Consider the following 26,595-nt stretch of genomic DNA (forward strand, 5'->3'; position numbering starts at 1 on the left):
TGGGTCTTGAGGTAGAACTGATTTTGGGCTTGTTCTTGTATGACGTGGCAGGCCGTGAATGGGTACAATTTTTAGCAAAGGAGTTGATTGAAAATATTTGGAATAAATTTGGACAATAACCTATGTATTAATTAAATAAAATGTTTCTATGCTTTTATTAAGTAATATGTTTGTTTTTTTATTTATATCTTTAATATTTTTTTTTCATAAAAATTTGGTATTGTATTTTCACTTTTATTTTAAGTTTGTAAATTTTGTAATTTAAATGTTATTTTTAAATGTTTTTATAATTGTAATATGTTTATTATTATATTATTAAATCTTCTGATCTTAAACATGTTTTCCCAATAACCAATTTATTAACAAAAGATCTAAACTCCTGATCTTATATTATTTTAACAATATTTTTATTCTAAGCACACTCAAAACAGTTCCCCCATTGCGGATGCCCTAACTGCCGTAATTTTATTTTAATTATTTTACTTTCCCAGAAAATGAGAATTTATTATTGTTTTAACCATTTTTAAGGGGAAAGTATTCAGATGATGACATTAGAAAGCCTGGTTTTGCCCCAAAAAAAAAAAAAGACTGGTTTTGGATTTCTAGACCTTTCATACACAAATTTAGAAAAATCCCGAAGTCTCTTCACTCTTGTAAGTTGTAACGAAACACTTTGAATTGAATGATGAGACAAGTCAAGGTCTTTGTATAAAACACTCCTAATCGTTTGATATATATAATGTGGTTTAAGACACACACCAGAAAATAAGTTAAGTCAAGTCAACAACAATCATAACCGTGTGATACATGTGTGGCTTAAGACACATATATACACCACGAAATAAGTTAAGTGAAGTCAAGTCATGTGAAGATCTGTATAGTAAGCAAAAAACTTTTATTTAAACTTTTGCTTAAATAGGAATCCTAAGCACGTATACTTGCAGAAACAAGGTAGATTCAAGCTTTGCCTTGGATAGAAATATCCAAGAATTTAGCTGAAAAGATCTTAAGACATCATACGTTTCGCTGAAACGATGAAAACATCGACAATGCGGAGCCATGCTCGACGCCAAGCACAATCAAAGCACATAAGTACAACAATGCTTATCAACACGGTCACATAAACTGAAGCAGCGCTATAATAGAAGATCAACATGTCAATAGCAACTTCATTTCCTTCTTCTCCTCCATTATTTGCTTCCTCTGAGCTATTCTTAGCCTCACAACTTCTATCGGTCGGTGGTCCACAAAGAAGAGGATTGTCTAAGTAGCTGCTCTCTTTGAAAGTGTTAAATTGCTTTCCTTGGGGAATGATTCCTGATAAGTTGTTATTGGGCCATATGGGCCTCGGTTTAGCTTAGCTTAGCCCATAAGATATTGCTGTAACATGTTTACTAGGTTTAACATTGTACGTTTGTATATAAGCCGATGAGGCCGTATCAATACATTAAGAAATCCTTTCATAAACTGCTATAAGGTTTTAACATGGTATCAGAGCCTAGATCTGACCTCTCTTGATCTAGTTTTTAAAAAATTCCGCTTATTCACCTCTTTCTTTGACCTAATCTCTGTTAAAAACTTCTGCTAACAGAGAGATTTCTTAAAAGATGACTTCATCATCGTCTTCTACCTCGACAAGTTCAGCTCTCACGTCTTCCATGGTTGACACTAAAAGGAAGACGATTTCTCTGTATGACTTGTCATCTAGCGATAATCCGGGCGTCATAATTTCAAGACCTTTACTACGTGGTCCAAATTATGAAGCTTGGGCAACGAACATACGTTTGGCTTTAACTGCACGCACGAAATTTGGGTTCGCAGATGGATCAATTCCAAAACCAGAAGAAAATTCAGAAAACTTTGAAGATTGGATTGCCAATAATGCTTTGGTAGTCTCGTGGATGAAAGTGACAATTGAAGAGAATATCTCTGATTCAATTTCACATCTAGATGACTCACATGAACTTTGGACACATATTAAGAAGCGTTATGGTGTGAAGAATGGTCAGCGTGTCCAAAGGTTGAAGACTGAATTGGCCACATGTCGTCAAAGAGGATCTACTCTTGACGAGTACTACGGCAAGCTCTCGGGTCTGTGGAAGAGTTTGTCTGATTATCAACAGGCAAAAACAATGGAGGAAGTACGAAAGGAGAGAGAAGAGGACAAGCTACATCAGCTTTTGATGGGTCTCGACGAAACCATTTATGCTACGGTAAAATCTTCTATGTTATCTCGTGTTCCATTGCCATCGTTGGAAGAGGCATATAACGTTTTGCAGCAAGAAGATGAATCCAAGTTGGCGAGTCGTTTCCATGCCGAGAGGACCGATGGGGTGAGTTTTGCAGTCCAAACCCAATCTCACTCATTACCGTACGCTGATCACAGAAATCACACTTGCAAGTTGTGTGGAAAGATTGGTCACTTTGATGAGAACTGTTTTAAGAAGATCGGATATCCACCATGGTGGGTTGAGAAGCCAAGAAACAAACCCAACAACAGTCGTGTCACGACAGCAGCTCCGTCTCAAATGTCTCGTGGCCGTGGCTCTGTTGATACATCATGTGGCGGACAAGCAAATGCTGTGATGGTCTCACGTTCGTCGGGTTCAGCTTTGCACACCGCCACAATCACCGACGCGGACAGAGTAGGGTTAAGTGGGCTGAATGATCATCAATGGAAATCACTTGTTCAGATGCTTGAGGAAAGAAAATCAACCTCCACTGAACGTCTCAATGGTAAGTGGTTTCTTGAATCTTGGATTATTGACATTGGTGCTTCTAATCACATGACAGGTTCCCTGGATTTTTTGAATGATATTTTCGACATGCCTCCGGTTTTAATTAAACTTCCTGATGGTCGATTCACTACTTCGACATGTCAAGGAACAGTTCAGTTGGGATCTTCACTACGATTATCTGCAGTGTATTTTGTTGATGAGTTAAAATGTCATCTAATCTCCGTCTCACAGCTGACCCGTGACAGTGGTTGTGTGTTTCAGATAACTGATCGTCTATGTGTGGTCCAGGAGCGCATTTCGAGGACGGTGATTGGTGCGGGTGAGCAAAGAAACGGTTTGTATTTTTTCCGGGGGGTTGCGGTTGCGTCAGCAGTACAAAGGTCGGATTCACAGTCTTTGGCGTTGTGGCACAAGCGTTTAGGACACCCTTCTTCTAAAGCATTAAATTTGTTGGATTTTTCTAAGAGTAGTAGTTCTTTTGATTCACATTCTTGTGAGATTTGTATTCGAGCAAAACATTCAAGAGATTCTTTTCCATTGAGCAATACTACTTCTCAAATGGCTTTTGAATTAATTCATTGTGATCTCTGGGGACCATATCGGACTTCAACACTTTGTGGTTCTCGATTCTTCTTGACTATTGTTGACGATTACTCACGAGCAGTGTGGATATATCTTCTTACTTCCAAACAAGAAGCTCTAACTCATCTCAAAAATTTTCTAGCTCTTGTTGAGCGCCAATTCTCGACTCACGTTCGTACGGTACGCAGCGATAATGGGTCCGAATTTATTTGTCTCCGAGATTTCTTCGCAGAGAAAGGCATCATTCATGAGACATCGTGTGTGGGTACACCACAACAGAATGGTCGCGTTGAGCGCAAACACCAGCATATACTAAACGTTGCTCGGGCACTTCGTTTTCAAGCCAACCTACCCATAGAATTTTGGGGTTACTGCGCGCTTACTGCAGGCTATCTCATTAATCGCACTCCCACCAAACTTCTCAAGGGAAAAACACCATTCGAGCTGATTTATGGTCGTCCTCCTCCTCTTGAACATTTGTGTGTTCTTGGGTGTCTTTGTTTTGTTCATAATCAAAAACATGGAGGAGACAAATTTGCTCCACGAAGTAAGAGAGCTGTGTTTTTGGGTTATCCTTTTGCGAAAAAAGGATGGCGAGTTTATGATCTTGAAACCGGATTGGTTTCTGTTTCACGTGATGTGATTTTTCATGAGGATGAATTTCCTTTTGTTTTATTGGGCAGTGATGAGAAGATGGATTTGCAGTCCGACTCTTCACCACCAATTCTTCTCTCCGATGACGACATTCAAAGGGCTGAGGATATTGACTCTGCTCCCGCTCCTCTGTCTTCACTTTTGCTTTCACCGGAATCAACTTCACAAGATTCCAGTGAATCGGAAGACCCGGTGACTCCTAGAACAGTGGTCACGCCAGATTCATCTCTTTCGTCATCACCTGCGACTTCTCCCGTCACACCTGCAATTTTTCCCGACACACCTGCAACTCCTCCCATCATATCTGCAGCTTCACAGTCATCGGAAAAGTCTGCAGAATTGTCCACTTCTACGACTCTGTCTGACACTCCGGTTACGCCTTCTTCAGTCAATTCTGATACTCCGGTTTTGACAGCACCCAGTCCAGAAAAATTAGGACCTGGCCTTCGTAAAAAGAAACGACCAGTTAAACTTGCAGACTATGTCACAATGCTCCTCCATCAACCACATCCATCGGCAACTCCATATCCAATTGACAATTTCCTCTCTAGCTCACGGTTTACCGATTCATATCAAGCGTTCTTGTTGGCTATCACTTCTGGTACTGAGCCGAAATTTTATAAAGATGCTGTTCTAGAAGAAGAATGGAGAAATGCAGTTCAAGATGAAATTGTGGCACTCGAAGACAACGGTACATGGACAGTTGAAACTCTTCCTCAAGGCAAGAAAGCGCTGGGTTGTAAATGGGTATTCAAATTGAAATACAACGCCGATGGTACGTTGGAGAGACATAAAGCTCGGTTAGTGGTACTTGGGAATAATCAAACCGAAGGTGTTGATTTTAATAAGACATATGCGCCTGTTGCAAAAATGGTTACGGTTCGTGCATTCTTACAACAAGCCGCATCGAATGACTGGGAGGTACACCAAATGGATGTCTACAATGCTTTCTTACATGGTGATCTAGATGAGGAAGTGTTTATGCAATTCCCACCGGGATTTCGTACCGAAGATAAGTCACAGGTTTGTCGTCTTAAAAAATCTTTGTACGGGTTGAAACAGGCGCCTCGATGTTGGTTTGCAAAGTTGGGTTCAGCTTTAAAGGAATATGGTTTTGTTCAAAACGTGTCAGACTACTCATTGTTCACGTTCGATGATTCTGTTGCTTTTCTCAACGTGCTTGTTTACGTCGACGACATTATCATCTCCGGCAGCTCGTTAGCCATTATTGAAAAATTCAAGTGTTACTTAAGTGATTGTTTTCACATGAAGAACCTTGGTCTTCTTCGGTATTTTTTGGGTATTGAAGTAGCTCGGAATTCTACGGGATTCTATCTTTGTCAACGCAAGTATACACTTGATCTTCTCACAACTACGGGTGTGTTAGGTGCCAAGCCGGTCGCTTTTCCTATGGTGCAAAATCATAAACTCGCAGTGGCTAAGGGAGAGCCTATTCCTGACCCACTTCGTTATCGTCGCCTCATCGGGAAGTTGATTTATCTTGGTGTTACACGACCAGAACTGTCATACGCAATCCATATCTTATCGCAATTCATGAGCCAGCCAAAGGAACAACATTGGACTGCAGCTCTTCGCGTTCTTTGCTACTTGAAAAGTAGTCCGGGACAAGGTATTTTTCTCCGTGCAAACACACCTCTTGTTCTTACTGCGTGGTGTGATTCAGATTGGAGTTCCTGTCCTGTTTCTCGTCGGAGTCTCACTGGTTGGTTTATTCAATTGGGTGGCTCTCCTATCTCATGGAAAACAAAGAAACATGATGTCGTTTCTCGCTCTTCAGCAGAAGCTGAATATAGAGCGATGGCTGACACCGTTTGTGAGATCTTGTGGCTGCGTGAGTTATTACCTGCTTTGGGAATTGATTGTACTGCTCCCACGACGCTTTACTCGGACAGCTTATCTGCCATTAGCCTTGCCAAGAACCCAGTCTATCACGCTCGCACGAAGCATATCGAAAACGACTTGCATTTTATTCGTGACGAGATTATACGTGGTGCCATTGTTCCTAAACACATTTCCACGACTTCACAGCTGGCCGACGTCATGACTAAGGCATTGGGGAAGACGGCATTTGAAGCTTTTTTACTCAAGATGGGTGTTCGGAATCTCCACACTCCACCTTGAAGGGGGGGGGGGGGTATTGGGCCATATGGGCCTCGGTTTAGCTTAGCTTAGTCCACAAGATATTGCTGTAACATGTTTACTAGGTTTAACATTGTACGTTTGTATATAAGCCGATGAGGCCGTATCAATACATTAAGAAATCCTTTCATAAACTGCTATAAGGTTTTAACAGTTGTTGTGAGACACGTCGAACACCTCAAGAAATGTAAGCATGTTTAGTTGGTAAGGAATGCTTCCATGTAACATGTTGTATGAAAGATCGAGGCTCTCAATATCTGTCAGATTGGAGAAGCTTGATGGTATAGAACTAGATAAAAAAATTGTGAGATAGATTCAGGGCTTTTACTTTCGGGAGATCTCCAAGCTCTGTTGGGATTACACCACTTAATTCATTGTTCGACAGGTCCATCCCATACATGTAATCAAGAACTCCTCCTTTGTACTCTATTCTTCCTGCAGTATAAGATTCATACCTTTGCTTCGATGCAAATTCGATTCCAATTTCTTCATAAGTTTCGTATTGAACCACGAGCTCCTCTACCACAAATGTGAATTTGTAAATATCCAAGGTAAAGCGCTCTAGGTTAAAAAATATTCCATAGAGAGGCCAAAACATCTGTACCCCAGAGAAAGTATAATGAGACCTTCCAACAATGTGTCTGGAATCGGCCCTGTGAAGCTGTTGTTGTGGAGGAATAAATAAATCACACCCATATGTGATAGTAAGGGTCCAGACAATATGTTTCCAGAAAGGTCCAGATGTGAAAGATGGGGCAAGTCCACCAAAGAAGGAGGTATTGTACCTTCTAATAAATTGTTTGATAACAATAAGTCCTCCAGAACATATAACATAGATAGCCAACTTGGAATAGCACCTGTGAGACGATTGTTGGACATGTCAAGAAACGACAACCTGGTGGAGCCAAGCAAACCAACTCCAATCTTCCCTGTAAATAAGTTGTTAGGGATTGTCAACTTACGCAAGGAAGTGAATCTTGTTCCTCGTGGAAGACAATTGCCGGTGAATTTGTTGTGAGAAAGCATCAGATATTTTAGCGAAAAACAACCCATGAGAACGCTTCTCGGTAGCTTCTTAGAGAAGTTATTATAAGACAGATCCAACAGTGAAAGGTTCTTCATCTCACCTATAGACGAATGTAATTGTCCTTGAAACCCATTATACGAGCCATTCATCTCTACCAGATTCGGAAGTGCACGACCAATATTATTAGTGAACACCCCACCAATATGATTTGCTGAAAAATCCAAAAATTGCAAATTATGCACTTTTGAAGGTATTTGAAAGATTGTGAATGAATTCTCTTGCAACTGTAAGACTTTAAGTTCTGAATTATTCGCCAACAACCAAGTAGGAATGTCTCCGGATAATCTGTTTCTGGATAGATCAACGAGATGCAAGTTCTTCTGGTACATGAGAAATGAAGGGATTTTCTCTAAGTTGCAAGATCGTAGTATAATAACACGCAGTTGAAAGTTTGGATGCCAAGTGCTCTCCATCTTTACTTGTACCTTATGCGATGTTGATGAAAGTTTTACCACCTTGAGCTTTGTGAGGTTGGTGAGTGGATTGAGAGAGAATAAGCTTGTGAAGTTGTTATCCAACAATGATAGATACTCAAGAGACTCAAGCCTACTGAAACTAGACTGTAGATTTCCACTAAGTCGGTTGGATGAGAGGTCAAGGACCCGTAGCTTTTTCAAGCTACCTAAACAAAGAGGAAGTTGGCCTACAAAACGGTTTTGTCTGAGATCGAGCTCCTACAGATTCTTCATTCTACAAACTACTGCAAAAAAATAATTTGGAAAACACTAGAGATAATGAGAATAATAAGAGTCGATGCATTCATCTCGAGAAGTCACAATACACTTCTCATACATATCGTAGAGGTGTAAAACGCAAAGGTCACCTTCTATTGGTATAGGTCCGTCCAAATCGTTCTCAGCAAGACCCAAGACTTCCAAGTTAGTCAAATTCTTTAGATCTGAGATAATACAAAAGCCAAAGGGTTGTAATTTACAAAATGATCATATCGAAATATAAATAAGTTATATTCATATCCATTCCCAACAACAGAATGTTAAACATTAAAACCATGCTTGCCTTGCAATTCCATAGAGCCCATTGAGCTAGAATAATAACTGGTACTTAGATTCAGAGCTTTCAGGCTTTTCAGGTGAGTCAGTGCTGCCCCAAGAATAAGAGAGATGACGAAAGACACGTACTAGTTAGTATGGAGAAGATGATCTTTGAGATGGCAAATCAACAAATATGTACGGATTTAAATCTGTTAAAAGTTATATTCATAAGATAAATGACAGTGACAATTAACGTGGATGTTACCTGGAATGGAACCGTGAAAATCATTACGACTCAGATCCAGCAACTCCAAGTTTGTCAAGTTCTTTAGTTTTGAAAGGGAGTCCATGAGAATATTAGAATGATAACTAAGAACTGCAATTTGCACAAAAAAAAAAAAACTAAGAACTGCAATTAAGACATAAAATTACATAAACCAAACATACATCATCAATGAGTAGGCTATGCTCGATAGGCACCTCGTTATACTAATGGAAAATACACACCTTTAATAGACAAATCTGTTACGGAGTTATCGTGAAGAATAAGAGTTGTAAGTGACGTCACGGCATTAAGAAAAGGAAATATGTTGTTGTTGAATTCATTTGAAGAGAGATCCAGAATCTCCAGGTATTTTAATTTTCGTAAGCTTTTATAACCTGCAAAGAAATGTATATATCGTTAACATAGTATACAAAAATAAGATAGCCCTTAACACTTCAATAAGTTCAATTATAAAATTTAGTCTACTCTAGATGAAAATGCATGTAATTAAGAGAGTTGAACTGTATGAGATTGAAGAAAACGTGACTCTAGCCATTGGATGTAATTATATTGTGCACTACATGGCAATATACATAATACATCAACAAGTCGGTTGATGTAGAAAAAGGTACTATCACCTTTTGATTAACATAGATTTAAAGAATTAACACGGAGAATTAGATTTAGCCTATCTAAATTTAAAAACTTTCAAAGTTTTATTTCCAAATAGAGACCACAAGGGTAAACTCAACACTGTGAAAAGCCTGATATACCTTCAACATCATCAATGAAGCCATTGAATGAGCCGTCCTTGACTTGTGTCCACATAGATAAGTTAAGACTTCGAAGTTCTTCAAAAGGATGCAGTGATAGTAGGATTTTGCCTATCTAACAGGTATCAATCCCTAATACACATGCCATTGTAGTATATTAGGTTATCAATCCAATCTCAGTGTGACTGCAAGCATTTAAGATATGCACAGAAAGCAGATAAGTCAAGCCAATTGTGAAAGGGTTTTGTGTGTTTCTATTGATCCTAGCAACCAATTTAACATGCAAATACCAAATTTAAAAGCATAAAAAGAGAACTAAACAGCAAGTAAACAAGAACAAGAAGTAAACTAAAGACCAGAAACTATCATGCATAAACTTTGGAAAAGAAACTAGCAACCTAACAATGCAGAGAAACGATCTAGGCCTAACAGGTCGAGATGGTCAACAGAGACTAACAGAAACAAGATTTAAACAATCAATAGAGATAAAGGGTCTTGAGGAATGGGGTAATCGATTATGGCAGTCTCCTTAGTCTACCTAGGTGGTTAACAAACTCAATCAAGCTATCCCTAGACAATAGATTCGAATACAAATCAATCCACTCTCGTGACAGAGATTCTCAAGCTAAATCACTTTCATACTCAATTCTCATTGAAGAAATATAACCTAGCAGGCATTATGATTCAATCTAATAAAGTCAATAAGCATTCTAAACATCCAATCTCTTGGGCTAGAGTATGCAAATCTCTGGAAAAGTTTGTTCAGACATTTCATCAAACACCTTTTGGGTGTGGAAATGTCTGAGATCAATTTCCAATTGATCAGAGAAGAAATAGCATTAAGATCTACTAAACCAGAAGGGAAATCAAGCAATTCTACACTTAACCACCTAAATATACTAAGGATTCCACACCTAATCTATCCCATCCTCAAGAACCCTAATCCACTACTCAAGAACACTGAAGAACATCATGCATAAAAACCCAGAAAACGTTTCAAACCCAGAAATCATTAAAAAGCAAGTATGTTATAGATGAGAATGAGATCTACAACTTTGATGAAGAAACGAAATCCAAAAACTCAAAGGATCAAAGGGAAAAACGATTACAAAACTAGGGTTTTTAGAGAGAACAAAGGAATATCTGCTGGGTAAAGAGAATATCCCCTGGATAAAAGGGTGTACCCCTATTTATAGGAAATACTAGGTTGCCCTAATTGGCTACAGGACAAAATAGAGAGTCGGTGGAGGCCAACTCGACGTGTCGTCGAGCCTGACACGTCGAGACCAAGTGATTCTCAAAGGTGGCGCCTTGATGTCCATCTCGACGTGACGTCGAGCCTGTCTGGTCGAGTCTGCTCCCAGGCTGCTTCTTGGCGTCCATCTCGACGTGACGTCGAGCCTGTCTGGTCAAGACTGCTCCCAGGCTGCTTCTTGGTGTCCATCTCGACGTGACGTCGAGTCTGCACGTCGAGACTGCTCCCAGGTGATCTTGAACGACTTCATTCTTCTCCAATTCGATCCCAAGTCTAGCTCCAAGGTCGTGTTGGTTCCTCCTTGCTCCATTAAGTCCCAAATAAGCTCCAAAGTACCTAAAACTCATCCAATATGCAACATGCTATGCCATGCAATGCAAATCGTACTAAGTGATGAAAATCTTATGAAAAAAGGACTATTAATGCAGTGAAACAGAGAGGAAACTAAGCTAAATGCATAAGAAATGTGTGCTAAAAAGAGGTAAAATACAGAGATATCAACTCCCCCAAACTTAGCTCTTGCTTGCCCTCAAGCAAACAAATAGAACCAAGCTGGAGAAGAGGTTTGAAAGTGGAGACTCAGAACCAAAACATGCATATAGAGTAAGTGAATTCAATGTCCAGGTTGCTAATTCTAGAATGCAAGGTTGACTGATCTCTACTTAAAAACATTAGCCATCTTCTTCACATCTCAACCTAACCTCTGCCTTAATCAAATCAAGCATTCAAATCTGCACATTCCCTTTAACATTTATTAAGTAGGAACCGTGAATCATACTATGCAATGGATATGAACACATTTGGCTAAAGGGTAAAGGTTTTAGAGACAAAGATGGTCCCTTAAAGATCTGGTTTAAATCGTAACAGGGGATCTCTCAAGAATGATTGAGCTTTGGTAGAATGCTAAAGGTGAGTATCAAGTTATGCATACAAGGATAAGACCCCATCTACCCAGAATGTAATCAATATCAACCCAAATAGAGGTCCTATTTCTAATCCCAGAATCATGAACTTAACTCTACCCTTTTGCACTCTAAACAGTTACAGACTTTTACTCACATCATTTCTTTCTTTTCTTTGTTTTTCTAACCTAGGAGAAGCTTTCTTACTTTGCTCTGTCTAGCGGATTAGGATTCTTTAACAACTAGGGTTCCCTTTTCTTTCTTCTTATAAACACAAGGCTTTTGCCCAAACTCTTTAAGCTATTTACAGAACCCTTTTTCCTTTACTTTAGCACACCCAAATTCTTTACTAGACTTCTCTTACTTTAGCTACTTCTCCTTAGGACTCTTTTCCCTTTTCTTTTCTTTCAATGATGAACACAACCTTTTCTTTCTTTTAAACACAACCCAAACCCAGAATTAAGCACCCACCTAGTCCTATCTGGTCCAGATAACGTGAACCAGAACTACATGAGATACTATCCTTGTCGTTACAGACCTAACACTTTCTACCAAGCTCAATCGGAATAAGGCCTCACATTCACACACAAATGATAAATGGCTTGAAAGAAGGTTAAGGCTAAGGGTGGGGAATAACTGCTCCAAAGATGAGAGTCAGCTACTTGGACTAGCAAGAGTGATCAAAAGGTAAAAGAAAGTCCAAGTATTTTAAGGTATCCATGAGTTCATAGCACAATGCACAGCATGATAATTATAAGTCAAAATTCAAGTTCAAATAGATAGGGAATGGCATCAGATCAAAGCGAGATTCGAATAAAAACAAGAAAGTCAAGCGTTGAATTCAAAAGATGGTGCGGTCTTACTTCAAGTTCAGTCGATTATGCATTAGAGAACTAACAACCAGGGCACTGAGTTCTACTTAGTGAATAAGCATATTTACAAGGTTATAATCATCATAATCTCCAATGCAAATGCATGATGCAACAGCCCTAAGTGAAAGCATACTAAAACAATCCTAAAATGACAATGCAAGCTATATGAACACTCTGTTTTTGTGAAATCATTTTCAAAAAATTTCAAATTTTTATGGTTTTTCTATGCCTTAGATGCAATGATGCAAAATTTGAAATAAGAAAACAAAACACAATGTCAAATACTCCCTGAGCCCTCCCCCAAACTTAAATTACACAGTCCTCTGTGTAACAAGCATTTGGAAGAGAGTACTCAGGGCAAATCAGAGAAACAAAATGAAATGTGGTATATACAATGGTGAATTGGAGTTGTTACCTCATGGATGGGTGAAGAAGGAGGTGATTGACCTGGTACTGGTGGGCTTCATGGGCTAACTCGACGTTGGGTCGAGCTAGTACGTCGAGTAGGGCTTCGATATTGGTTTGGAGTGGCAAGCTCGACTTGTGGTCGAGTAGGGCACATCGAGACAAGGCAACTCATTCTGTTTTGCGCCTTGGCTTCCTTAAAACGCTTTATCCTGAGACAGTTAAGCAAAAACATCAAAAATAACAAGGAAATAACTAATATTCACAAGGATAGACATGGAACTTCCTCCCAAGTGAGCTTGTTTAAAGTCTTTAGCTTGACTTCTCACAGTGAATAAGCTTAGGGTGGATTGTAGAGAGCAAATGAGGTCTCATCTGTTCTGCAGGTGGATGAATCATCTGGCTTAGCAGGCTCTCTTGACAAATCTGTAGTTGAGTACTCAATGGCCCTTTTCTCATAGTAAGCTTCTTGTTGATCATCTGGATAGTCTTCTGCTATAGACCATTCTGAAGTGAATTCACTCCCCTTTTTGCTGACCATAGTGGATGCTTCATCAGTTGGGACGTCCTTGATTGGGAGTGGTTTTTGGTTGGCTATCCCATGTAGCTTCTTGATTTGATCATTCAGCTCTCTCACAGTGCCTGTTAGCTCCCTTATGGCTATATCCTGCCATTTGGACCTCTCCTTGAGTTCTAACCAGCCATCTGGAGCAGAATTGCTAGACTCTAGCAGCTTATCACGATGTTTGGTCGAGCTAGAGTTCTCCAGACGAGTTGTAGGCTTGCTCAAATGTATACTCGAGTCAGCTGGTTGAGCATGTGTTGAGCTTGCTTCATATGCTGTCTTAACCACTGTTTTTGACCCAATCAAGCCTTTAAAGACCTCTGACCCTACTACTTCCTTGTGTGAATCTAGTGACTTACCACAGCTCAAAGTTTCAGTGAGAAGATATTCTGCTTCACCACTCTTAGTCAAAGAAGTTTGTTGGTGATCTTCCTCAGCAACCTCCTCTAGCTGTTCATCAGCTAAGCAATCCATTACCTTAACTACGAAGGTCTGTCCTTCAATTGTTGGCTTCCTCGTGGCATCATTGATATCAAACTTCATTGTGAAATCATTTCCCAGATTAAGATCAATCTTCCCATTCTTAACATCAATGACAGCTCCAGCAGTGGCTAAGAAGGGCCTTCCTAAGATTAAAGGATCTTTTGGTTCATCCATTTCTAGCACTATGAAGTCTGTAGGGATTTCAGCATTTCCAATCTTAATAGGCAAATCTTCTAATAACCCATGAGGAAATCTGACAGACTCATCAGCCAGGATCAAGGAGATGTTGCAAGGTTTATACTTGCTGAAACCCAGTCTCTTGGCCACGGAGAGAGGCATGAGACTTTTAAAAGCACCTAGATCGCAGAGGCAGTTACTGAAGGCCAAAGTGCCTAGAGAGCAAGGTAAAGTAAACGAACCAGGATCTCCCAATTTCTTGGGAATAATCTTCGTTTGGATGATTTCGCTGCACTCATGACTCTCCATCTCTTGCACTTCCTTAATTCTCTCCATTACCATGTCTTTGAAGTACTTGTGAGAATCCGGAATCAGCATGAAAGCATCAATGAGAGGCATCCTTAATTCAATCTCCTTGATGTGTTTAGCAAACATGGCTCTGTACTTCTCAATGATATCCCTCTTGAATCTTCCTGGGAATGGTAAGCTAGATGTGGAATTTATCCCACAAAGCTATGAAGAAGCTAAGGAAAGCAAGGAATGGACTAATGTTGTGGATGATGAAGTACAAGCTATGATTCGGAATCATACATGGGATGAAGAAGAACTTCCACAAGGGAAGAGATGTGTTAGCTCAAAGTGGGTATTCACCATAAAGTATAAGAGTAATGGTGAAATTGAAAGACATAAGGCTAGATTGGTTGCAAGAGGATTCACTCAAACCTATGGAGATGATTATAGGGAAACTTTTGCTCCGGTAGCTAAGCAACACATCGTAAAAGTTGTTCTCTCTTTGGTTGTGAACTTGGATTGAGAATTGTGGCAAATGGATGTCAAGAATGCTTTCCTTCAGGGGGAGTTGAAAGAAGAAGTGTATATGACACTTCCTCCGGGTTTAGAAGACATAGTGGCTCCGGGAAAGGTCTTAAGGCTTCGGAAAGCTATCTATGGACTAAAACAGTCTCCAAGAGCCTGGTATCATAAGTTAAGCTCTACCTTATTGGCTAATGGCTTCAAGAGATCACATTCTGACCATACTTTGTTTACTAAACAAGATAATCAAGGTATCGTAGTAGTTCTAATCTATGTTGATGACTTGATTATCTCGGGAAGTAACAAAGAAGGTATCCAAGCTATTAAGTCTGCTTTACATTCTTCTTTTGATATTAAAGATTTGGGTGTTTTGAAGTACTTTCTAGGGATCGAGGTGTGTAGATCAAAGGAGGGACTATTTCTCTCACAAAGGAAATATGCCCTCGATCTCCTAAAGATTACAGGAAAACTTGGAGCTAAACCGGTTGAAACACCATTGGAGCAAGGCTATACGGTCAATCGAAAGGGGAAGAAAGATGATACTCCATATCATTGCCCAGAACAATATAGAAGACTTGTAGGTAAGCTTATATACTTGACATATACGCGACCTGACTTGTCTTTTGCCGTGAATCAGGTGGCTCAACACATGCAAGCCCCTACAGTTTACCATTGGAGCTTGGTGGAGAGGATTCTGAGATATATCAAAGGGAGTCCCGGTAAAGGCATTTGGATGGGAAGAAACTCAAGCACGGAGATTGTTGGATATTGTGATGCAGATTATAATGGAGATCGCAATACAAGACAATCAACAACCGGCTTTTGCACATTCATTGGTGGGAACCTCGTAACTTGGAAAACCAAGAAACAGAAAGTGGTGTCATGTTCGAGTGCAGAAGCAGAATATAGGGCCATGAAGAAGCTTACAAATGAGTTAACATGGTTAAAAGCTCTACTTAAAGACTTCGGGATCGAGCAGAAGACTCCAATTACCTTTCATTGCGATAATCAAGCAGCCATCCACATTGCTACCAATCCCGTGTTCCACGAGAGGACCAAGCACATAGAGACGGATTGCCACAAGACAAGAGAGAAGATAGAAGATGGTACGATTCTCCCTTGTTACACTAAGAGTTCGGACCAATTGGCCGATATCTTTACCAAGGCAGCAAGTAACCAAGTTTGCCAATTTATTCATGGTAAACTTGGTCTTGTAGACCTGACACATCCTTGAAAAATATTCTCCAACTTGTAGGGATAATACTCTTTTTCCCTAAGCTTGGTTTTGTCCCACGTGGTTTTCCAAGCTTAGGTTTTTAATGAGGTTATTCATACAAGTGTCAAGTTTATACACAATTGGGCATTGTGGTATAAACTTGAGGGGGAGTGTTAATCAAGAAGACATTTAACACTAACTAAGTCATAGTTAAGGGTTAAATGTAGGTTACTTGGGTTACTCGGGTTACAGGTTACATGGGTTACTCGGGTTACAGGTTACTTGGGTTACTCGGGTTACTCGGGTTACTCGGGTTACAAGGCTGAATGAGGGTGCTTTTGGTCTTTGTGCACAACCCATCTCAGACCTAGATTATGTTCTCTATATAAACGTGTGTGCCTCCTCATTGTGTTTCACACATCTTTCATTAATACATTTCTGCTTCTCTCCAATCTTAAATCATGGTTTCATCAATCTTTCCTACTTAAATATTAACAAAAATAAGTCAAGTCAAGTCAACTGAAGAAAACAAACACAGTTGAGCTATTCGAATAATTAAAAAAAGGGCAACACAATTTTCTTATTGGATTTAGGCAAAACCTCATTCTTATCGATTTTGCTTTTTCAAATCTCTAAATTTAAGAAAATTTGAGAAGCTTCTAAATCCCATTGGTATTTAAAGAGAAAAGAAGATATCAAACATAGGATTAGAATCATATCATACCTCCTTGGATAGCTTAGTAGCTGCAGCCAATCCCTTCTCAAATCTATTAGCGAGGTCACGCGAATAAACATACGTTTTTTCTGGTCCATAAGCTTTGCTTGACCTCATTCATCGTTAGCACTTTAGGGTCATCTTTAACATCAAATATCTGATCATTAGCCCCAATTCTATAGTTAGAAAATCTACTTGATTATGGCTAGTAAATGGCTAACCACTATGACTAGTAATATTCTCCAATGGGCTCACATATCTGTACTTGAAAATCCACATAATCTGAAATACAAAAAAACAATAATGTTGAGAACAAAACATTGATTCTTCAACATCAAACAAAGAAACTTATGCTAGTGTTGGAGATAACAATAGAGTCCACACACATATAAGCAAGTCCAGAGAAAGAATTGGAGGAAGGCAAAACCCTAGGTTACCAAACAAAGAGTTCCCCTACAACTACCCATATACCAATTTAGTAACAAATTTCAAAGACGATAGAAATTGAGAGTCATATTATGGAACTTGAAATCCAAAATCAGAACACAAAACATTGCAATAATCTGAATAATGCCGGAAAACAAAGCTAAAGACTTCTCACCTGAGTACGATTGATGGGCCGGGACACACAAATGTTTGCGTATTAATCGAATTTGAGAAGGAAAAAGTGAAGTTTGATAGCCGACCAGGCTGAACCGGGTTCACAAAACCGTTAGCTTCTCTTTATTTTATTCGAGAAATATATGTTTAGATATATGTGTCTATATCTAAATTATATATAAAGAATAAAAAATATAAAAAAACTTTTTCATAATTGTAAGAAGTTTAAGTCAGATAGAAATTCTTTGAATAATTTATATCTCATATATTATCACCCTACCAAAAAAAAATCTCATATATTTCCATTAAAAAGTTTTTTTCTTAAATGGAGTCTAATGTATTTTTGTTAAAAAGACCCTTAATATAAAATGATTTTTTAAATTATTACACAGAAGCTAAATAAAATAATTAATACAGAATCTATATTGTTTGGCCGTAGGAAGAGGACTGTTGGCTGCTATCTTCTTGACAAACAGACATGTGTCGCCGGAATCATGTTAGCTATTGTGTTGTGGAGCCTACTCTACTCTCCGATGCCGGTTATAATGAAGAAATTGAGTCATCACTAGTAAATTTTCCATAAGTTCTATCTCCAACCTATGTCTATATTTTTTCCCTCCAAAATAGAGTTTTTCCATTTTTGGAATTGGGTTTTTGCTCTAATCCTATTCTATTTTGTAGTTAAAAATGAAGATATTTAAATTTTAATGTAAATTAAAAATAGAAGTCTCCAAATATGAGAAAAGTAATGGAGATCTCCATTTTGGAGTTGGAAATGGAGATGGGTTGGAGCAAATCTAACTCCAAACTTTAATTTACAGATGAAAATGGAGATGCCCTAATACGTCACTAGTAAATTGTTCATCAAGCTGAGAGGTAAAGCTCTAAACTATATTCATACTTTGTAAACATCACTCTTAATTTATCAATTATCACCCCACCACTCAGTTTTGAGATTTTCTTATTGTTTGAAAACTTTGGCCATGTTAATTCACTTACTATAAATTATAAACTTTTAAGAAATTAAATTTTGTAAACTCAAACGATAATGGGGTGAGGCAATCAATAGTGAAAATTGTAACCATTGTTAGTTGTATCTTATTATTATATAAACCTTAGTTTTGAAAGTTGGTAATACACATAATTGCGACATGTATTGATGAGAAGTTTTACTATATATGAAAACACTATAAAGAAATTATACAATTTTTACATAAACTTAAATAAATAATAAAGCCAAAAATATATTAAATCAATTTATATATAACAACCAACCCCCGCGTAACGGGGGTTAATAACATATGTTTCTAAAAAAAGAATTATTTGTAAATAATAAATAAATATTTCGGTAACTAAAAGAATTATACAATTAATTAATAATATTGTAAAGCGATGATTAGAACATGTTAGATAAAGATATTTAAAAAATAGATATACTTCTCTAACTAAGGAAATTACAAAAATTAGTAATTTTAAAACAGAAGAATTAATTTTATCTTTTCTTTTTTGCTAAAGAATTGGTTTAAGATTACAACCTCTGTGATATATAGTTTAATTGATAAATAGGGTTTTTATAAATTTGGAAAATATAACTTTGACCCCACATATAATAAATCATGACATCTAAAATTTATCAATGGAAGGCTTAATTGTACAAAGAAACAAAAAATGAACGATGGAGAATGAATGCATGTGTATTACAGATTTACAAAGTACTAGATAAGTACCCGTGCTATACAGCACCGGATTTTAATTATTTTATGAATTAAATTGTTCATTTTATTTGAATTATGTAAGAAATAATATAGTGTAATAGTATAGTATAAAATAAAATATATCATATTATTTTATATTTATTACTATTTGGATATTATGTTACGTATTATTTATTTAATGATAATTGTATATTTTGTTTGTAGAAGTAAATAATACCATGTAATTAATTTTAGATTTATTTTCTTTATCATATTTGGTTAATTTTATTATAGGAATTATAGTATTTAACACGTGTTTTGGCGGAAAAAATTGCGGTACACCGCGGGGCAAAATTGTATTTTATGTATTTTAGAATTTAACACGCGGGGGTGAAATATCTATATATACATTTTTGAACTACATTTATGAAATAAATCCTAGAGTTAAGAAGTATTTACAAAGAATGTCATTAGCTTTAATTCTAAAAATTTGAAAAATTTAATAAAAGATACTAACACAACTATATAGATCCTAAATTATCTCTTAAAATTTATCTTTCCATACCTATATTCATTCATTTGCTAATTGCTATTTAAAAATAATAATTAATGCTAACGTTGATAAAAAAAAAGAGAAGCTAATCATATAGGAAACGTGTTTCCAAAAACTGTAACTAAAATCAATATTGTTTTAAGGAATGAGGATCTATTAAATCATATTTTACTATTTTCTACTAAATCATAAAGGGGGACTCACAAAAATGCCCCTTTTTCAATACACCTTTTCAAAAATGCCTCATTTGGCTGTCCATTTTTAAAAATACCATTTTTTATGTACAAAATGACTAAATTACCCTTCTTTTAATAAAAGATATAACACAGTTTACCAAAAAAAAAATAAAAGATATAACACATATATAAGAAAATATAACAAAATTAGGTCCACAAAATACAAAATATTTTTTGGCGGGAAAAGTGATCCCGCAATTTTATAATTTTATTGAATCTTAATTTGGTTGAAAACATGACTTGGTAATAAATAAGGAGAGAATATAGTATTTTAGAATTTAATATATTTAGCTACATTAGATTTGTATTTTTTTTTATGATCCCGCACAATTTATTTGGTTTAAGTAGGTATTGATAATTATAGAATAAAAAAAAAATGTTGTATTGGGTCTAAATTTTTTAGTGGGCTATATTTGGGTTTGTTTGGCCTAGTTTCATGGTTTGAAAAAAAAAGTATATTTTATGCTACAGCACGTGTAAATTTTTTTGTATGTAATAAAATTGTATACTATGTTGCATGGAAACGGAAACACGAAAACGAAACGTTTCAGAAACGGGAAACGGGTTTTTTCTAAAATTAAAGAATGGAAACGTTTTCGAAACGTGTATACACATATATATATATATATATATATATATATATAACAACAAATATAAATGAAAATATGTTTTAAACAACACAAATCCAAAACATAAATTATTTAATAAATTCCAAAAAATTAAGATTAAAAGGCTCAAGTTCAAATATTTAGACAAACATTTTCATTAGTTCCATCAAAGATTATATAAAACTATCTCCAAATCTTGTTCGTCGAAAAAAAATCTTAACACTCGAGTCTCCCATAATTATTTATATGTATTATAAATCTTAATATTTCCATGCTATTTATTTATTAAGTTTCCAAAGTAAAAAAAAAGATTTGTCATGTTTCCAAGACAGAAACGTGAGTTTCCATCGTGTTTCCAAACGTGACGTTTCTTGGAGTTTCCGAAAGTTTCTGTTTCCAAAATTTTATTTTTATATATGCTAATGTTAGCTTTTACAGTTTTTAATTTAGAATTAAAATTATATGATTTAAATTTTTGGTGTTTTTTTACTTCACCAAAAATAAATCAAAAGTTAAGACTTACGATGTCAATGAGTTCTTCAATATTACATGATCCATGAATCATAGATGTATCTTTGTTTCCTCGTGTTTATAGTGATCTGTTGACTTGTAAAAGAAAACAACTTTATAAATTTAGGTGTTGTTTATAATGTATTAGAGAAACGATAATACTCATATATATATGAGCATGAAATTAGCATAACTTTCCATCTTAATCTTCAATTCTCAGTAGGTGACATAATCATGTTTCATAGTCAATCTTATATATCTGCTTATTCAAGTAAAAAAATAGATATTAGTAACGTTTTTATGTAAATAAAAAATATTTGTAACGTTTTTATGTCAATAAAAAATATTTGAAACAAACATACCTTTTAAATTGTTTCACCTTAAATTTCCTTTTTGTTCCAGATTCTCAATACACAGGCTGATTGAATCAGACTCTTTAGATGAGGCTCTTTGGATGAATATCTGAAACAAACCATGAAGTCAAGACATATGAAAATAAACAAAATAAAAGGTATTATAATTCAGCTAAATAAATAAATTAGAGAAATCGACTTGTCAATAGAAGCAATATTTATACAAAAATAAAAAATCTACAAACATTTTAAGTATCTAGAAAAAATCTCTCTTCATTAAAATGTGTATTTAGATGTAGAAATTGTTTTCATAATAGTTATGGTTCCTACAATTATGAAGAAAGAATTGGTAAATAAACAATAATCTACCATTTCGAATTAAGGCTTTTTTATCTCGTCAAGCTTTTTCATTTGCTTTTACATCGGGTTGAAGATCAGATCTATGCATATGAAAAATGAAATATTTAATTAAGAGGATTAGAACAATACTATTACGTACGTGTATACAATACGTCACACATAGACCATATTGCATTTGTTGCACTGTAAAAGAAACGCACTGAATCATTCACAATTACGTTTCATAGATTTTTAGTATCAAATTCTCTCATAAAAAATACATACTTTTGGTTTTACCTTTAAACGGATCATAAAACAGTTTTCAATCGTTCCCCAAACAGCTTCCCATGTTCCTCTGTGTTATATATCAGCCCTTGCATCTTCATGAACCACCACAATCTCCCTCTTAGATGTTTTACGCTTCACATCGATGCCATAAGTGTAGATACGTGGAGTTTTTATCTGCAGTGACAAAAGAAAAAAATAATATTATTAACTTTATTTTGGCACACAAAATCTTAAATCAAACCGAGTTAGTTTGAAATACCTAAATACCTTTATTTATAGACAGAAAGCTTGTACATAATTTAGGTTTAGCCGACTAATCTAAATTTATTTAACTACAAAGATCTTAACAAAATTTATGATTAAAAGCTATCCTTATATATAACTAAATTTATGATTGAAAAAGAAAAATATTTGATTCCCATAATATACGGAATTATAAGTTTGAAGATTCATTACGATTTGAATTTTTAAAAATCAAAATTATGTTCAAAAATAAATTTTTGTTTCCTTAACTACAAAATATTTACGTGGTTAACAATTTTTGAAAGATTTTAGATTTTATAGTTAATAATAACTATATTTTAGGAAAATTCGAATATTTTGTTCACTTTTTTATTGGTGTTTGTTGTAGTTGCTTAATACAGGAGATTTGAATTTGCGTTTTGAATTTATTCGAATAAATATACAATTGTTATGGCAAGTACTAAGATTTTGGATGCTATATATATTTCTGATTTAGTAAATTAAAAATATCATTTCTATTTGTATTTATCTTTGCCAATCTGCGAAGTACACGTAGACAATTTTTTTGAGACAATCCTGATTCAGAGATTTTGGAAATATCTATTAATATATTATCAAATTTAATTAGTTTACATATATACAATTTCGCTTTTTTCTTCCATATACACTAATCATAATTAATTAGTATAGTTTAGTTAAGAAAATATTTTAAAATCTATACTAAATTTCGTTGTATGATTACAAATTATTTGTACCTAAACAAAATTCATGTTTGTTATATTTTTGATTGGCCTCCTATATATTAGATAATCTTTTAATATCTTTAAACCCGTATGACCCATTGACCCGTTTTTTAATGAATTAGTTAATATTAGTGACATGAAATTAAAATGATTATGATTAAAAATTTCTAATGGCATATATTGTAATTTCTTATAAAATCAACGTTACAACTTATAGGATGTACATGATATATCATTTTCAATTTTCAATAACATTTTCAATTTTCAATAACATTTTCGCTAACATTTTCGAATAATGGATTAGTATATAACATTTTCAATAATATTTTGGAAATATATGATTACTATAATTCAAAATAACATTTTCTTTATAAATTCGAATTATATAAAAAAAATCAATGATATATCATTTTCAATAACATTTTCGAATAATGGATTAGTATATAACATTTTGAATAATATTTTCGCATAATTTACTGATAACTTAGAACGGTAATATATGATTACTATAATTCAAAATAACTTTTTTTTTTTATAAATTCGAATTATATAATTTTTTTTTATAAATTCGAATTATATATAAAAAAAATCTCTTTAATATCTTTAAACCTATTTAACCCGTTGACCCGTTAATATATATTAGTGACATGAAATAAAATAATTATGATTAGAATTCTCTAATGGCATATATTGTAATTTTTTACAAAATCAACGTTATGATCCTTAGGATGTACTTCCCAAATATTAGTATAGGATAAATATAGAAATTTCCATTTATCAAAGTGTTTGCTAATCTTGGAAACAAACAAAATTTTACGTTAATTATTTTATGAGCATCCAATTAATTATATAAAATAAATAAATTTAATATGTAGTTCTTATCTAATATGTATAAAAAAAATTGCTTATATTTTGCTTTTTGTTTTTAACTTGATCTTTTTTGGTCTAATTTTTATTTTTGTTTTAAATATTTATAACAGTTGTAGTAAGAAAATTATTTAGTAGTGAAGCTTTTTAATTGATTTGATGTTCTTAAAAATATTTCATATACTTATAATTGCCACTAGATATTACGTAACAATATGTGTATCACTAAATATTTTTTTTAAATGTATTTTCACTTATCTTTAGTTAAGTTTTTGAACAAAAAACAACACTAAAACTAAATTTTGGATTATGAAAATTCTATACAACCAGCTTGTATATATAATATAAGGTCTCTATAATATAAGTGATTTTTAGTTTTATTATTTTTCTTTTATTCGAGTTACAATGCCATGCATGTGTCAGATTTTTACCATCTAAGTGACTTGTGTTTTATAAGATAAAAAATCTATATTTCAGTAAATTCTATTTAACTAATTTCCTCTTTTAAAACATAAATCTGAATAAAAGATTTAAAAAACCCTAATTCACTATCCCAAGCCACCGATTTTTCCATGATTCTAGTCTTCTTCCAATGGCCAACAATGACGATGATCTCGAGTTAGGAGCACTCAGTTTCGATGTGAAGCTTCAGAGAGCCTACAATTGTTAGTGTCGTTTTGTGTATATAAATATTGATATGAGCGATATAAAATCAAGAAAGTGGGAGTGATAAATGCATTACGGGAGCTAAATATCAATCTCAGAGGATTGCATCTAAGCCACTTCATCAGGATTTCAGATACAAACTACAATGGGTTCCTCAACGAAAATGAGTTTATGATCTCGCTTTAGTACATATATCTAGTGTACCGCAATTGAGAGGCTTTTGATGCTAGATGTAACCAACATAAGCGCATAACCTACAATCAAGCCCACACACATTGGTACAGCTGGGAAGCGGTATCATATATTCGATAACAGAGAGACTCTTACTTTTTTCAATCTATGTAGCTTAAGGTCTTTCGATTCTAAAAGTTCACGAGGAATGACAAAACAATTTGGCGCCGATAAATTGGGACAAGCTGGAAAAAGCTTCTTACACCATCTTAGTGGCCCTCACCATTAATATAGTCGTGTTTTACGCACTAAGACCAACAGTTGTACTTGTTGTGTACAGAAACTTTATAGATGGCTATATTAACAAACTAATCCAAACTATGTATCCAACTAACTAGCTAAACCTTTAAATGAAAAGGTAATGAACAATAGAATTAGTATACTTTGCACTAACGACTATTAAAAAAAATATTCCTCATACCAATATTTAGGTTTAAATGATGGATTGTCTTGCAAATTAATATTGTCCAATCTGTTTGGCTTTTATAACTCATTGACGAAGAAAAAAAGAAACAGACCATCAAGATGGAATTAAGAAAGAAAGAATATCTACCAAATGTCCCATTAAAACCTCTATAAGTTTACTTTTAAGACTTCGTTTAACACATAAGCAAAGGAAGAAATCACTTAGGATTTCAAATTTTTAGGCACTATTTTTTTTTAGGGAAAATCCCAGAAAAAACCTCCAAGTTGAAACATTTTCCCATGTAAAACCTCCAACTTTTTTCGTTCCCATATAAAACCTCCAAATTCAAAACTTTTCCCAATTAAAACCTTTAACTTTTTTCGTTCCCAATTAAAACCTCTAACGAATGAATTTTCTCTAAAGAAACTTTCAAGTCGTCAAACTTGAGTCCGATCAATAGTTGACCAATGATCGCTGGTAATTTCGTTCGGAATAGTTAATAGTCGTTGATGATATCTATTTTTCGTTTATTAGTTTCTAAAATTTTGTATGAACCCTAAGAATTAGAAAAAATGTATTATAGGGTTCGTAATTAAGACTTTCATCTTTTCCATAGTAACTAACACATGCGAATTTTGAAAACTAAATAGACGGAAAAATATCGTTAAAAGCTGTTTACAATTAGCTAATCATTGATCAGGCACATATTTGACGATTTAAAGGTTTTTTTCGAGAAAATTAATTAGTTAGAGGTTTTACTTGGGAACGAAAAAAGTTGGAGGTTTTAGTTGGGAAAAAAAATTCAATTTGGAGGTTTTATATGGGAACGAAAAAAGTTTGAGGTTTTAGTTGGAAAAATGTTTCAATTTTGATGTTTTAATTGGGATTTTCCCTTTTTTATGTTAACTTTTCAAAAAAGAAAAAAATACATTAGCAAAAAGACCCAACTTCTTAGTTGTATGTAGGACAACCAAGAAAATTTGGAAAAACTAGACCGGCATTGCTTTAAATTGTAATCCTATTTTAGCTTTATCTATCCATTGCCCCGTTATCCCATAAACCTATTTTTAGTAAAACTAGGTGAATACGCTGCAGGTTTTTCTATATTCATCATTCTTAATGTTTTATTTCTAAATATCTGATTTCTAAAAACATTGGTTGAGAAGACTACCTACAATGCTTAGGCATATTTGAAGTATTGTGATGTTATTTTATTTGTTTTTTTCAATTTGATTATATACTAAACGTGTAGATTTTCAAGTCAAAAGTAATCAAATCTCAAAACGATGTTTAATAATTAGGTCTATGAATGAGACAACCCTATTCTCTTGCCAATATTGTTATTTTTTTTTTCCTTTTATAACACATTGTTTAACAAAACCCCAATTCAGTATGATGAATGCTGGACATTAATAAATAAATAGTAAATTTATGATTCTATATTTATATCATTTAACCATATTTTGTAGAACTGATTACAATGGGAAAATACTTGCTGATGCAACTATGGGATATTAGAGATAGAGTGTTGATTGAATTATAGAGGTTTCACCTTTGTGACAGATGAAATTGAATCCTTAATGCAAAGATGAATAAGCACGTTA

The 26,595-nt window shown here is 34.8% G+C and overlaps 1 pseudogene; it reads right to left on the reverse strand.

The window, feature by feature from the left end:
* Positions 1 to 836: 836 nt before the first annotated feature.
* LOC110229253 lies at positions 837 to 16,771 on the reverse strand (annotated as a pseudogene).
* Positions 16,772 to 26,595: the final 9,824 nt, after the last annotated feature.

This window comes from Arabidopsis lyrata, assembly GCF_000004255.2.
Source record: "Arabidopsis lyrata subsp. lyrata unplaced genomic scaffold ARALYscaffold_4, whole genome shotgun sequence".
Taxonomy (NCBI): domain Eukaryota; kingdom Viridiplantae; phylum Streptophyta; class Magnoliopsida; order Brassicales; family Brassicaceae; genus Arabidopsis; species Arabidopsis lyrata.